General features: G+C 40.2%; 1 protein-coding gene across 12 annotated transcripts in view; it reads right to left on the minus strand.

Moving 5' to 3' along the window:
- Nucleotides 1-8,172, minus strand: part of LOC114091684 (liprin-beta-1) — a 222,584-nt gene extending 214,412 nt beyond the window's left edge. For 10 of the 12 annotated variants that reach the window (XM_071610029.1, XM_071610028.1, XM_071610036.1 and 7 more), the window contains exon 1: nucleotides 7,968-8,172. The gene's annotated coding sequence lies outside the window, so the exon portion shown is untranslated. Of the gene's footprint in view, nucleotides 1-6,703; nucleotides 6,815-7,967 lie in introns of all 12 variants that reach the window. The other 2 variants (XM_071610026.1, XM_071610025.1) reach the window with 1 other exon arrangement.
- Nucleotides 8,173-16,628: the final 8,456 nt, after the last annotated feature.

Consider the following 16,628-nt stretch of genomic DNA (forward strand, 5'->3'; position numbering starts at 1 on the left):
CTTCTCGCCCACACCTTGCACTCATTCCTTGCTCTCTTTCATTTTATAATATCACCCTTTCTCTCTGTACCTTCCTCTAACCTAAGCTACTATTCCATGTTTCTCTGATCAGTTCTTGAAAGAACAGATTAACTGGCCACCTGCAGTTACTGCCACCTATGTACTGCTCAATTTTTTGCCCTCTGAATTCCATCTCTTCCATGCTACTGAAACCACTCCCGGCAAATCCACGAAATGGCCTGGTAAGTGGACTAGGTATAGATCTCAGGCCCGTCCTCATGACCAGTCTGCTGCACTGGGTGGTGTGGACAGTTCCCTATGTTGACTGAGCTTCTTCCCTTTGTCACCACTGTCTACTTCTTTTGCCTGACCATTTCTAAACATCAATAATTCCCTGAAAGCTGGGTGCTTGCTTCTCTTTTATTCTTCATGATCTTCTTTGAGGAGTTCGGCTACCCTCATTCTTTATGTGAAAGCTCCTTGAAGGTGGTCTGTTATTCTAGGCTATGCCTATACTCCAAATCTAAATTCTTACTTAAAATCTTTATGTGAATAATACCATCCAACAGTTATTAATGGCTTTTAATGTACCAAGTACAGAAGCAAGCCAGTTGCAGGTATATGAAGTAACTGAGATTAAGGATACTGACACTGGAGCCCTAACTGCATGAGTTTAAATCCTGAGTCTAGCATGAATCATCTGTGTGACCTGGAGAAAGTTACTTAGCCTCTCTTAGCCTTAGAGCCCTCATGTGTACTACAGGTACAATAGCATTATGTATTTCTTAGGAGTGATGTGAAATTATGTCTAAGTTAAATATCTTAGAACAGTGCCTGCTACATTTTAAGGGCGATGTAAACATTATCTGTTCTTACATTGTTGTTATTCTCCTAATAACCTGAGGAGGCAAGTACTATTATTTTATCAATTCACTTAATGAGAAAACTAAGGTGGATAATTGTGGATCATGATGGAATCTCAAACTCCAGATGGTCAAATCTTAACTCATCATATTTCCCATTAAGATTCAACTTTTGCTTGTGTACCCTTCTTAATTAAAGGTGTTCTGTCCTTCCCACTCCTCTTACCACATTTACCCCAGAGAACATTCAACATTCTATTTCCAGAGTCATCTTTATAAAATAATCACCTTCCTCCTCATCTAAAAAAAAAAAAAAAAAAAAAAAAAAAATTCCATTGAAGAGCTTAATCTTATTAATCCTGTTAAAAACCTCTTGAGATCTAGTCCCAACATATCTTACCTCCCAACAATACCAATCTCTCTAGCCATCTCTCTTAATCTAATCATTGTATTCTAAATTTTATTCCAAACCCAGGTATCCTCACTTCCTCCTCAAAATCTCCTACCTACCCATTCAAACCTTACCTCCTTCAGTGGGACCCCAATAAACCCACTCTTCCTTTGCTTGAGTGATTATTCTAGCTTAAGTTATGATCTTTCCTCACCTACTGCCAAAGGGTCCAACAGTGTGTTGTTTTTAAATTTAACACATTTTCTGTTGCAAGAGAAATGCATGGGCAAACAAAGTCAAGTGCAGCAATTGTAAAGGAAACATATTATGCTGTAAAATAAATAATGAAGCCCCCTTCATCTTCTCTGACATTCTAACCCCCTCCCCATGCACTGACAAATCCAAACACGTTATGTATGTGGGAGTTTTTTTCCTTAAAATATACAGATACCTGTACAACTCAGTATATTCTTTTCAATCTTTTTAACAGCTAAGTAGTATTCAAAATCTGGTTTTATAATGGTTATGTATAAGATATGCCATCCCTTTTCTGTCCTCATTTCCTATACATGAATACTGTAAAGGGTAAATTATATGTTTTGTTCATCTTTTCATCTCAAAGAGGACCTTATACCAAGGCTAGAATTGCTCATCAAATGCTCAACAAATAATAACAGTAACTATATTCAGTCCAGTACAGGTAGCTAGCCAGGAAAACAGCTGTTAGTGCTTCACACACATTATCATATTTAATCCTCATAACCACCCAATTATTTCCATTCACAAAAGACTTAACCAAAATCACAGTTATTAAGGACAGGGGATTCTAATCTACAGTTGTCTGGCTCCAGAGCCCACACCTTTATCCCTTTGCTATAGTTAATAAAAGTTTCATTAAAACATCCTTTACTTTCTCAACCAATATTGGAGAATAGAAAGTTCCAAGAATCCTTGTCTGGGCATGTGGGACTAAGATGGGAGCTAAACGGAATCATGAGCAGATGGAGACAAATGATAGCAGCTATAATACTAGCCTACCATTCACCCATTCCACCTAGGTTTACTGAGGCCCTATGAGGAGAAGGGCTATTGAGTTACTTCCCTCCCCGTCCTCAGGCTCCCCACTACACTCTCCTTCCGTAATATCATGTCATTCTTTGCTGAAAATCTACCAAGGCCAAATATACATTATTATTTCTATTAATAATTTCTAATTATGTCTAATCCTTGCAAAAACTGTCTGACACAAACATTATTATTACCATTTTATAGATGCAAAGGTGAGACCCAAGGAAGTTCAATTATTTGCCAATATCAGACTGTAATAAACAGCAAAGTCAGAATTCAAGTTGGAAGTCGGGATTCAAGTTGAGATCTGTGTGGCTCCAAAGTCCTACCATTTTTTCCCCTCATACAGAATAATGCCTTTTAATTCCTAAAGAACAGATAACTTTTTTAAATTTAGACACAAGTTAAGACCACATTTGGCTACAAGTACATATCCAATTTCTGTGATTTAGAGATTTTGTTTTTCTCATCAAAGTCATGGGTAGACAAGGTCTAATACAGCAGTTTCAGAATGCCATCAGCTTCTCAGCCTCCTTCTTATCTTCTACCCAGCCATTCTTAATCCTCAAGCCTTTTGTCTTTGGTCACAAGATGCTTTGTCCCCTTTCTCCAGGGAGAAAAAAGAAATACAAACAAAAGGCCTAACAGGTGAGCTCATAGAGGCTGTCCCCTTATAAGAGCTTTGGGGATAAGGGAGGAAGGACCCTGGTACTTACATCTCACTGGCCTAGACTACATCACTAAGATACCCCCGCTGCAGGGGATTCTGGAAAATTGGGCACTTTTAACTGGCCATGGTGGTGAATTAAACAAAATGGGGTTAGATGTAGGGAAGACATGGGCAGGATACACATCTGGGTGTGTCCAGTCCACAGAGTGATGTAGAGGGCAAGTCAACCTAAAGAATCAAAGTATCTTGGGCAAAGAATAAATAGTAAAGAACAACTAAGAACCTAAATTCTGTATTTAGAAGCTTTTTCAGTTATGCAAAGTCATACACTGTTGGAAGTGGAGGATGGAAGAATGTAAAAGTTTGACAAGAACATCCAAGCAGCTGATCCAGAGGAAAAACACTTGAGACCCAGGTGACTTCACACATATGGTCCTAATGGAATCACAGGTTCAAACAGAGTGTTTTCCCCTGACTGCTCAATGACTCCCTACCTCCCTTCTCACTTCCCAGAATTAACTTAGAAGCCCATTTGACTCTTCTATCATTCATAAGAAAAGAACATGTTTCAATTCCAATTCAAATGAAATAAAATTCTCTACTGTGTGTTGTTCTAAAAATCAGCATCTTTAGAAAAAGATAGTGGTTATAGGGACTTTATCTGTATAACTGCAGCTACACTGTCAAGCTACTACATGAAGAAAGTAGGCCACAGAGTTTAAAAATAGTTTTCACTTTTTCCAAATAAACGCGATTCAATAAACTTTCCTCATAAATACTCATACAACTCTGTAGCAGTGAGATGACATTTGTACGATGTAATACAGATGAAGATAAAGATGACAAAAGGCCAGAAAAAGAACTGCAGTGATCTACATCCTAGGCACAGAAACACAAGATAATGTAGGCACACTGAGTGATACTGTACAGCCTAACAACCCTCCTATGAAAGAGTTAACACATTTCCCAGTGGGCCTACCTACTTCTTCTCAAGAACTGTCTCCCTCACTAAAGAATTTGGTTACTTATTTCTGAAAAGAGTGGTAAGTCTTATTCAGAAATAAGTAACCAAATTCTCAGTCTCTCACCAGGTGAAGTTAAGTTTGCCTTTTTAACAAATACTCTAGGAATAAGCATACCTGCTTCCCTAAACTTGTGTGTTTTTATGTCCAGTGTTTGATTTCCCTAAATTAAAGGAGAGGTAAATATGCCTAAACCTACTCTAGAGTTCAGAGGATGTCCAAGAAATCTACAGTCAGCCCCAAACATTATAGTACTTGATCTTCCTCCTACACCACCCATATTTAAGCTATGAGCCTTTGCCAGCATGACTGATACTCAATGCAATTTGAGTCTGTACAGTTCCTTCAGTCACGGACATTTTTAGGTGTACCACTATACAGAAACCACCAAATGGTCTTTCTATTCTCAACCCTTTACACTTGCCAACAAAAACAAGGATGTGCACATGTGCCAGTCAAAACGTGAGTCACACCACGTTCCAGGGAGACTCATAACCCAAGTACAGTCGCAAACTGTGACAACACACCCACCTGGACCACTCAGAGTCCAAGCCCACATTTCAGAAATAGAAAAGTACAGAGTGCTACATGTTTAACTCAGACCCTCCCTTCTCCCCCCCAGTTACCTACCAAGTGTGCAAACTTTAAACTTCTGGAAGAGCCCATTTCTTAAATTCCAGCTGTCTGGTGTTTCAGTTCCTTTGAGGTAGGGGGAAAAAATACTGAAGTAACAAAAACCCTCACCATTTGGCTTTCTGAAACATCAACATTTAATGCCAAACTTACATCAATAATTATTGTATTTAAAATAAAATATTTTTAAAATATTTGTATTTTGTAGAGTGAGTTAACTCAAAGTAGTTTTGGGGGTTTTTTTTGTTTGTTTGTTTTTTGTTTTTTTGAGCCATGAGCTCCATTAATAAAGCATCAACTTCTGTGATATATGTGACAATACAGGTTCTGACACACACTACAATAAGTGTGAGAAATAAATGACATAAAATACTACAGATGAGAAAATTGCATCAGCCTGTGGCAGTTTTGGGGTAGTGTCAGTTTTTGGACAGTTTGATGATTGATTTAATTGTGAAATTATCAGCTTTTAATTGAACAGAACCGCCAGTCAAAGGACACATTGTTCTTTATTTCCAAACAATGCCAAGCATCAAAATGTGACACTAGCCTTAACAGCTTTGAATCTCTTGTTTAAACCCATCTCATATAACAACTATGGCTCCCTGCAAGATTTCATAATTAGCTGTACAACTGTGATTTTTTTTTTCTTAATTCAAAACTGATAGAACTTTCTAGGGTAATCTCTGGATTACACAATGCATCTTGCCCATGCTTTCATTTGAGGTGACATATGAATGAATATGCTCTAATTAACTCATTCATTTGTTGTTTTGAGAAGGTAATCCAAATCAGGTCAGAGACATGTACTAATATTTCTGAAAAGTCAGAATGTTGAATGAGGTCTTCTTTCAGTCAGCAGTTCAAAAACGCTGTATTCTGAGACAAGGTACCTTTAAAAATGAAGATGAGAAACTCAAAAATTAATTTTAATATAACAAACTGTCAACAAAATTCACTACAAAAACAAATATTTCATCTCATGGATAAGATAGATTTTTTTAAAAAATAATAAATCAGTAAGTAACGGGGAAATAATCTTGTACTGATTTATCTCATGCTGGTACAAAGAGTGACAAAAAGACCACATAGTTGACTAAATCCCCCTCATTGAACTTGTTCCCAAGAACTGTCTGATACCCTGTGATTAGGCGTTATTGATCTGAAACTACAGTGTGGCCTGGATTTCAAGTCCATACTTGTTCATTAAGGCCAGTTGACCCTAATTTTTAAAGTACACTGGAACAATGTTAGCTGTTTATCAAAAGGAATTTAACCAAACCCTGATCCTACCTTTGTCAATAATGCAAACTTTTTTTTTTAAATATTGTCCTTTAGAATACCATGTTATACTGTACCACATCTGTCCCTATAAACATGGATGGAGAAAGAAAAATAAGGTAAAATGACTGTTATTACAAACACTGTGAATCAAATTTAGAGCCATGAAATATTCAAGTCCCTAAACTGAGACTAGCTTCTTGGAAAGAAAGTGTAAATCTGAATTTGGCACATGAAGATAATATCCTAAAGATACTTTTTGCTTGCCTGTCTAGTTTTTGCAGCTCCATCTTTTGGTAGTATAAGCTGCAGTTTGAATACTCTAATCAACCAAAGTAGGGAGAGCCCACAAGAATTCCACATCTTTCCTACTGAAAAAAACAAACTGGAAAATTCAGTACATTTTCCATACTCACCATAGAACATAAACAGAAAAATCTTATTCACCATTATTGCTGAGCCATTAGCAATTTCTGTGTTTCCATCCAAAACACAAACCAAAATTAAAATGTTCTGGTCTTTCCAGTAAAGTATGCATTCTCTTTTCAAAAAGCCTGCTCTGATCCACCCTGTGCTATTTAATTTTTGCAGGAACTAAGAACAATACACACCCAGGTGTTTTATAAACAACAACAGAACAAAACACAACAAGGTCTTTCTAGCTCTGAAACCTGTCATCTGCTACAAAGACAAGAGAACCATCCATAAAGTCCTCCATCACTACACCTACTGACTTGGGTTTACCAGACCTAATGTGGCTTCTTTTTTTCCCCACCTGCTGGAAATGCCCTCTTGGTCAGAGGCCTGGGAAACAGCTCCTGACTCACAGTGAAGTCCACTCCATTTCCTCCAGACCTGGCAACAGGAGGATCTTCACTACAGAGGACTGCAAGAAAGAAAAGGGAAACTACTCGCAAGTCTCAGCCAAAAGAATGAGCCCTGAAGTACTGATAAGCAGCGTTCTGAATCAGTGTGCAGAGTCAATTCTTTTCTTCAAAAAGTCAATCACATTCAGCTAGTGACCTGCACACACAAAATCTCCACGCAGGAAAAAGAATAGGTCTGAAACAGGAAATAAACATAGGAATCACAGTCTTACACTTCTTAAAGTGACTTTTTCCCTCTTGGCAGCAAAAGCTTTCCTCTAACTACCATACACAGTCTTTTAAATCAAGTTCTCTCGGCATTGCTGTCTGGGGTTCTTAGTGAAAGCAAGGATTTGATTTGGTCCCACATGTTGAAAACTTCACACGCCATATAATGAAGAGCTTGTATGCCTTCCACCACATTTCCCTCTTAAAACTCGCTTATCTAAAAAAAATGATTCCTGAAAACACAACTAACAGCCTTCATCCTTCCGTCAGGTCAGGCAGCCACAGGAAGCAGATGTGAAGATTCTGGGCGGCCTGCCTAACCCCCCAGGGAGCCCAAAGTTGGGGCAGAGACGCAAGCGAACAGGGGTCAGTTTTAGAGTGTGCCCAAGGAGACCAGTTTTCCCACAGGCTCACAATAAATGCACCCCAAGTGCATTTCTCACATCCTGACCAGATTAGAAAAAAAAGATTGTACGATGATCTCTAAGCAAAAGATTGATATTACTTTACTTAACGTGTAACAACAGGCCACAGGAAAACTGAAGAATTACAAAACTTTTTCCCTCTCAGAAAGCTTAATTATTGAGTCGATGGTTCCTAAGATATCTGTGGCATTGTTAAGGACCCCGTCGCCCACCCTCACCCACACTTCTCGGACTGGGCTTCTCTGGAATTATTGCGGGAGCAGGGTCCGGGGCCCACGGACACACACAAGACCCCCGGCGCCCAGCCGTGCGGGCGTTTTCCACACGGAAGCCGCCGCCGCGGCGCCGTAAGGAGTTAAGCCCTACCCCCACCTCCGCCCCCCAAAAGTGCGGGTCCCCTTTGGGAAGCAGGAGCGAGCTGGAAAAAGGAAATCGACCCCGGGAAGGGGAGGGGCGGCTGCAGCCGCGCAGCTGTGCCACTCCGCTCGGTGGCCGAGGGAGCGCGGCCAACCGCCCTTACCTGGGGGTGGAGAGCCGCCGGCACTACTTCCAAAAGTTCCGTTCACCGTTGCTCCCAGTTCAAAGCCCCGCCACAGGGCCCCGCCGCAGGCCAGCCGCGCACGACTCCTTCCCCGGCCAGTCCCCACCCTGTCTGCCCTACACCAAGTCAGGAATCCGGGCAGGCACCGAGCTGGGAGCTGACATCACTCCCAGCCCCAGGTACCTCCTCCTCCCACCGCCGCCCTCTCCCGTCCCCGCCTGCAGGAATGAGCCAAAGAGCGTTGGCAGCGGGGCGGGGCGGCTGCGCCTGCGCCCCCACTGATTGGGCCAGACGAGCGTCACTCAGAGGAGTCCACTAATTTTATACATTCCTCGCTGAGCGAGATTGGGCTGGAAGTGGGTGTTGATAGAAAAAAATGCTGCCCTTCCTGCTATCTGTGAGGAACGGAGATAATGGGATGGCGAAGAACCTGGCGAGCCGAGTTTTAAACTTTTTTTTTTCCCCCTTGGAGTAGTTATTATATTCCAGATCAGAAACGAAACCAACCCACCCAAGCCCCCTTTTTGAGGCAAAACAATTGCCTCTGCGGGCAAGTAGGAGCCCGGCGGCGCGTGGTGCAGAAAATGGCTAGCTTCAAGTCATGCAAATAAAGGAAACGCCAGCTCACCCTCCTGCCTTTTCTTCGTGGGTCTGCTGGGTGTTGCCTCAGAAGGGGAATTTAAAACTTAAAAGCACTTCCAGAGACTGGGAAGAGAATCCCTAGAAACGGCGACCCAGCTCTGGATTGTTAACTGGTGGGTTAATGTGACTGATTTTCCTTTTGGCGATGAAAAAAATCACGCCACACAAGCTTCCAAGGCAAATAGGATGGAATCTCCAGAGTAAGGAAAAAAAAAAATATATATATATATATATATATATATATATATATATATATATATGTATGTATATATATATATGTATATATATATATATATATACATATATACACACACACATATGTATATTATTTACCTTTTTAAGGACCTTAAGACTGCTGTTCGAAGCAACAACTGAAAAGGGGGAAAGGGGAGAAACCTCACAATTGAGTTCAACAAACCACACGAGAATAATTACTGTTGAATGGAACCAATTGCATTGGCTGAGCTATCATTAAGAATTAACTAACATTTACCCTTGGCGGGTATTTCGCTGTGTAATTCCCTTGGCTGAGAAAACAAAGATTCTCAGACCGCGTTCTTTCAGTTTATCCAAGGCAGAAACGAATGTTGAAAAGTGGCTCTATTTTATAGGATATAGGTAGCATATTATCCATCATCTTCTGGAAATGCAATGAATTAATTATTGATTTTCTGTTGCTTTTTATTGTTTTGTAATTGATGACTGGTCATCCATTTCACCAGTCTGTCAAAATTTGTAGATGTGCGGAGTCCAGCATTGTGTTATATTTAATCGCCACAACCATCCTGTGTTTATACACACGTGTTTGTACTCCACATTCTTTCAAACACTGTAATGCTATTAAAAAAAAAAAAAAACCCACAGGCTTGAGCTACGGCTTTCACACCTACTTTATTTTATTATAATATAAAGTATTATTATAATATAAAATATTTCAAACTCCTCACTTGTATTCCTGATTCCATTCCCCACCCACCCACCCAGCTCTAATTCTTTCTCTGCACCACTACTAAATATAAGGAATGGAAGTGGGGTGTTCCTCGGGGCTCCTTTTCCCTGCAATTCTCAGGTTGGCTCTTAAAACTCCCTAATCTGGCTTCTATTTAAATTCCCACCTTATCTACTACATCACTCCTGGGAACCCCTCTGCTGCAATCAAAACTGTCTCTCACAGATCTTGGCTTGTTTCTCATCTTTTGGCATAACTGGAATCCCCACTCTTCTCTCAAAGCCTAATTAAATTAAAGTCTTTGTCCTCTGCCAAGATTTGGCTGTGCTACAATGAACAAGAATAGGGAGTGAGTCCTTTGCACAGCTTTGCCACTGAGGTCAGTAACTTTGGGGAAGTCACTGAAATTAAACTTCAGTTACCTCCTCTCTAAAATGAGGCTGATAATACCTATGTCAGAGGTTTTTATAAGGATAATTGAGATTGTACAGATGTTTAAATATGTGGTTTTGGGGCTGGGGACATAGCTCAGTTGGTAGGGTGCTTGCCTCGCATGCACAAGGCCCTGGGTTCAATCCTCAGCACCACCAAAAAAAAAAATAAATAAATATGTGGTTTTACATGTCCAGTTAAATACATTTCCTGCCTTCCTGTTGAATACATTTCTTGCTTTCTGAAGAGTAAGCTCCCTGGTTCATTCCTCTTTGTGTTCCTTATAGTCAATTCAATGAAAAGCCTTGATTAATATTTAGGGCCCCAGGAAATATATATTCATATCATTTCTTTCCCTCTTGCGTTCCTTTCATTTTTTTTTAGCACAACTTGTCATTTCTCTTGTTGTACAGGATGCAGAGATCACCATTCTTACATCTTAAATGTGCTCTCCTTCCAAATAATCCCTTGACCAAAAACTTCAACGTTGATTTCTTCAAGCCCCCCCTCCTTCACACCCTCACCTCCCCACACCCCCTCTATCCTCTATCTCTGCTTGGATCAGAGCCCTTCCCTCCCCCTACTCACCCACCCACCATTTATTTAACAACCCTTAACTCAGACACCTTCTGAATCTACAATTCAACCTCTCTCTGCCACTCATCTTTCCTCCTCTAAGTCGGAGATGCACTTGTCTGTCAGTGCCCATTACCTGCCTTGCTCCCCAGATGCCTTCAAACAGTGTCTGGCCATAGCCATTCAAACTGGCCATTCAAACTGGCCATGGCCATTCCTCCAGCCCTAGAAATAGATTGGCTGCCTCTAGGCTCAAGTTCTTCCAAATTACTGCTGAACACAGGAGATGGGGGAGGAATGTCCACCCCCGTAGGGATGGCAGGATAGAATAACAGGAAGTTGCCTCCCATCCCCTCTGCAGCTGGAATGATAACAGCTGCCATCGGAATCCAGAAAACAAAAGACTCCAGAGGAGAGCTGAAAACAGGCCAGGTCTGGAGCAGCAGTATTCAAACCAGGGATTACCCAGAGAAAGGGAAGATTTCAGCCACCTCTCCTACCCCACCACAGCCCATTTTAACCACTGACAGCTGTTTTTTTAATTTGTTAATTTTTTTCATGTGGTGGTGGGGATTGAACTCAATGTCTCACGCATGCTAGGCAAGCGCTGTACTACTGAGCCACAACCCCAGCCCTGTTAATCATTTAGGCTTCATTATAAGATTTTATTTTTTAAAAAAGAATCTAACAAACACATTTAAATAACTGGCCTATGGTGTCTTGGGAAAACTCCAGAGGATCAGGACACTGCAACAGAAGCAAAAACAGATGGCAGATGGGCAGGAACCTAGGACTTACCCACTATCCTGGGTCTTAGCTCACTTAATGAAAATGTCCCCTTTACAATGTCTATGGTTTCAACATTAATTAGGTCTAGGTAACTATTTTCTGCCTAGCTATTCTGATGATTAACCTTCCCTTTGGTACCCATGAACATTACCAGGTATTATCATCACTATTGGGGATGGGGCACAACCAAAGCAGCAGAAATTCTGCAGAGAGGAGTCCTAAAAGTCTTCTGATGCAACCCCTATTGGATGCAAGAACTCCTTCTACAGCATTCCTGACAGGTGGCCTGCAGCCCCTGCATGAATTTCCCTGGCAACAGGAGCACACAAACTAGGAAAGCAGCCCACTGTTGAAGATCTTTCTCCAGTTGAGCCAGATGCTGTTTTTGACTTTTCTCCCAAAAGGTCTCCACCTTGTTTTAATCCTTCAACCATCCTGTAAAGTGAATGTTACTAGCAGCATTGTAACATACTAACTCAAAGGCACAGCAAGATTGTGTAAATGGATTGCTTTAGAACACCAGGAACTGGGATTGAAACCAACGTCTGCTAGACTCCCAAGCTATTTTTCCTTTCCATATCTAAAACATTGTTTGTCCATGATTTACCCTCTATTAGTTCTGCCCTCTGGAGTAACAAAGACCAAGCTGAGTCTTCAGCTTGTTTTGGAACAGAAATATGTTCCAAAAGCAGGCCTGAGGGCACCTTCCCTACTTCAGTTTGTTTAGATGCAGACTCCAAGAAACTGCTGCCCTAATCATCATGCCTGCCTGGTCTTCTCAGGCTTCCAGGTGCAGCTATCTAAAACACAGCCTGGTCACTCTTGACTTTAGTAAGGCACAAAACCTAGACTTTCTTGACTAACATCCAAGAGCCTTTACATCCTGGCCCCCCACTTAGCTCTCTGAACTAAGCTTCTTTGTCCGCCCACACCACACAGACTGCACGACCTGAATTCCTTTGCACCTGTATTCCCCAATCAGATATCCTCAGTTATGAATGATTTTTGCAGGTTTCTATTCAAATCCATCTCCCATAGTTGTTACAAGGATCTGACCAGATGTCATAGACAAGAGCATATTGCCTGACACATAATAGATCATGATAAACATATTTCTTTTTCTTGTGACATAAAACAACTGTACTATTATTGTTATAGATGGCTTATATCCTTCACTGACTATAAGTCCCTTACAGTCCTTGAGGGTAGAACACTAGGTCCTTTCACCTTTACATCCTTTATGATAGATTCTTTTTTGTCCTGTAGATATTCAATAAAAAATTCACTGAATGAATAAGTGAATGCTGTTGTTTGCTTTAAACTCCTAACCTGCTATGGCTAGGTCTTTAGAAATTGAATAACTTCACTGGACTGATAATAAAGGATTTTGCATCCTCCTGCTGTTCTGATCCCAGGCATATTGCCAACACAGAATGGGCTAAACACATGGTATAAGTCATGAACCAAGTCTACATGAAACATCATTGTTTTAGAATTCTTTCTAAAGGAAGTTTTTGCTTGTTCTGATTGTAAGCATGGCATTGGTGACAACCTAGATACTATTTTAGTATCTTTTAGCTGAATACCAAATCATTATTCAACTATTACCAAATATCATTTATGAATCCAGCCCTCCTTCTGCCTATTAAGACAGGTTAGAAATAGGTACACATCTTGCTCCACAGGGAGAGACTTATTTTAATCACTTTTTCCTTACAACCCAAGGTCATTCTCTGATTGCCCACCAGATAAATAAAAAAACCTAGTTTCATTCAACTTACCCATCTCATTAATCCATTTATAAGTTTTTTTAATTAATTAAAACTAAGAATGATCTCTTTTCATGATCTTTGATTAATGTGCAATTAATAGCTAAGTTAAACAAATTAAATTCTCTTAAACAATTAACCCCATTATAAATTTAGTTAATTAAATTTTCTAAAAAATATGTTAGGTGCAGTGGCAAGCTCTTGTAGTCCCAGCTACTGGGGAGGCTGAGGAAGGGGGATCACTTGAATCCAGGAGTTTGAGGCCAACCTTGGCAACAGAGCAAGTCCCTGTCTCAAAAAACAAAAAGTTAGGTTCCTATAATCTGATAGAGGTACCCAAAGAGTATGCCAGCCTTTTTAATATAGAGAAGCAATTCCTGTTTTCTAGTCCATGCAGATGATCTGCACAGCATTCATCCCCAGCAGGCCCAGTCTTTCCCCCAAACTGTCAGGCCTTTCCAAGGCTGCCATCCTTCCTCCCAACATGCATTATGGACAACCTCTTTAGGGTTCTCAGAAACATGCTCAATCAACAACAGAGCATTATTCATAACCAGTAACTCCCCCTTTGATTTTCACAAGCCACAATATTAAGTAAGGCTCATGTTTCAAATAATATTTCATGGTTCACTACTAATCAAAATTTATCCAATTCGACATTATGGTGCATGCCATTCCCTGGACCAGTGCCATACGTGATTCCCAGTCCTCAGATTGATTCATTAATTTCTACCCCACTCGCTCACCTTTTCACCTGGACAATCATTAATTTACTGTTTCTTTATTTAGTCTCTCCTAATCCTTAACTGGAATTCTTCCACTTAACTAGAATTTACATTTTAAAGTGGCATTTCAATCCACAAACTTCTGTCTAAAAGGACTAAGGAATGAATTTTAGCTAAAAACAGATGTAAGATGAGAATTGAACAACTGGTTTAGATAAATGTTTTCACTCAAGGAATTTCCCTGGCAAGTTGAAACAAGTTGCTGATAAATAAATAAATCTTTAGTCTGAAGTGTCTATCTCCCAAGTCCTGTAAAAGTTGGATTTTCTGCTGCCTTCCCCTGCCCCTCCAAATTCTATTTCAGAAAAAACTTTTCTACAGAAGGATGCTGACTCTATGGCATTTCAATTGCCAGATAATTAATATTCTGGTTTGTTAAACTAGCCAGAGTATTAAGGAAACAAAGACAAAGTGACACAACTATCCTTCAGTATGTCTGTCTTTTAAGTGAATTAAACCTCTTTACCTCTATTTCACCTGAGATAATTTCCATTTGACTCTATATTGCTTGAATCCTAAATGAGATATTGTGTAATAGCAAGAGAAGTACTTTTTACATTTCAAGATGCCATTTCCGGAGAAAAAAAATATCATCACCCATTACTGACTAAATAAAGTGTAAGAAATAGCACCTCTCCTTTGGTAAAATTAAATATAAAGTATGTGCTCTAAGGCTATACGACCTAGCATCACTTGATATTTTTTGAGCTTCAGTTTCTCCATCATAAATGGGTGGCAATAGTGCAAAAGCGTGTCTTAAATTGGAGCCATGAAAGTTGGATGTTGCTTCCCACCATGGCCTCCTCCTAACAGAGTCTGAAATGGTTCTCTGCACAGGATTCCTCAGCTAACATGCTGAGACCCTTGCCACCTTCCATAGTACTGATTGGACCATGGATTCTCATCACATTCAAAGACAATCCAGTATAACCTTGCCAACAGCCTGGGGCAAGAAAGATAGGAACTCTGACAGAAATCCACACTGACTAGTCACTAGCTGGCCCAATGAAATCTTCTCTAAAGATATTAAAAGTGAGACCCAGAAAGCCTTGTGATAGAGAAGAGCAGAAGCAAAGGGGCACAAAGAATAAAAGCAATAAACGGAAGCATGCGTGAGAAGGTAGAAGATGAGATCAATAGAAAGTTGTCAGGGCTGTGGTGTAGCTCAGTGGTAAAGCATTTGCCTAGGATGCATGAGGGCTTGGGTTCAATGCCCAGCACTATTTTTAAAAATCTAAATAAATAAAATAAACAAAAGTATCCAGTAACTGAAGTAAAACAATAAAACTGAAAGGGGCAGATGCTAACAGTCACATATAGAAGAGGTAGTAATCAGAAGTCTTGTAGATACCAAGGGGGTAGTAGACAGCTAGTAAATGCTGAAGTAATCGAAAACGTAACAATAACAAAAATGATGAAAGCAAATTCCAATTTCTGTGTGTTGGGTACTGTCTTATTTATTTTGGGGGGTGGATGTCGGGGATTGAACTCAGGGACACTCGACCACTGAGCCACATCCTCAGCCCCTTTTTTTGTGTGTATTTCATTTGGAGACAGGGTCTCACTGAGTTGCTTAGGGCCTCACTAAGTTGCTGAGGCTGGCTTTGAACTTTCTATCCTCCTGCCTCAGCCTCCCAAGGCGCTGAGATCAGGCATGCTCCACCAAGCCCAGTGGTTGCTTACTGTTTTAAATACTTTAAGTGTATAAACTTCAACCATGTGGAGGAGGTCTGTTTCATTTTCTAAAAGAGGAAACAGCCACAGAGAGTTTTCGTAACTTGCCTGAGGACACATAGCTAAGAAGTAGCATGATTCAAGTTTGGCATTAGAATCTGTGCTGAAAGAGAACCTGAGTTACAAGAAAGATAGATTAGTAGAGTGACTTGAGTCCCCAGTTCTCTTGAGGCCTAGTAGTTCAGTGGCTTCCCGATTTCCTTCATTCTCCAGGTAGTTACACACTAAATCTCTATCACCTGAGATCATCTGACTACACCCCCCCCCCCCCCCCCGCCTTAATGCCTTCCACTTGAAAGAGCGTAACTAATGCTCCAACTTTAAGTGAGGTAATACATGTGAGAGCAATTTACCGTCCCTGAAAGAAATGTACTAGACAAAGTGAAGTGTTTTCTTTTTTATTTTGAAACAAAGTGAAAGTGTTTGAAGTTACTATCTGGTGATGGAGACAGAGTTTATCTCTAATTTATGATGTTACATTACTTTGGGTTAGCCCCAAGCTGTCATGGAGGTATATTTGCCATATACCCTGGGAATTGAGAATATATTAGTTTACAACATGTAATTATCATTGCATATTAATTAAATATCATTATATTAATTACTGACCCTGTCCTACCTCATTCCTTTCCGTAAGCAACTAGAATGAAGAGGCTGTGATTATAGGGGCGATGAACAAAGACCAAAGAAAAGGAGCTTGGAAATTGTTTTATCTTTCTACAGTCTCTCAGCAGCCAGATCACTTTGGGTCTTGAAGGAATATAGATTTATTCTAATTATAATGAAAACAAAGTCAGGACATAACTCACTATCATCTCTTTCACTAAGAATAAATCCAAATAACTTCCCTCCATAAACCTTGTTTTGCTTTTACTGAGTATATCTGGGAGAGTGACCAGCACTTCAAAGAAAGATGCTGCTTTCTTGTAGATTCATTTGTAAAGTTCTGAGCTTTCCTACCAGA

Source organism: Marmota flaviventris, chromosome 3, assembly GCF_047511675.1.
Source record: "Marmota flaviventris isolate mMarFla1 chromosome 3, mMarFla1.hap1, whole genome shotgun sequence".
Taxonomy (NCBI): Eukaryota; Metazoa; Chordata; class Mammalia; order Rodentia; family Sciuridae; genus Marmota; species Marmota flaviventris.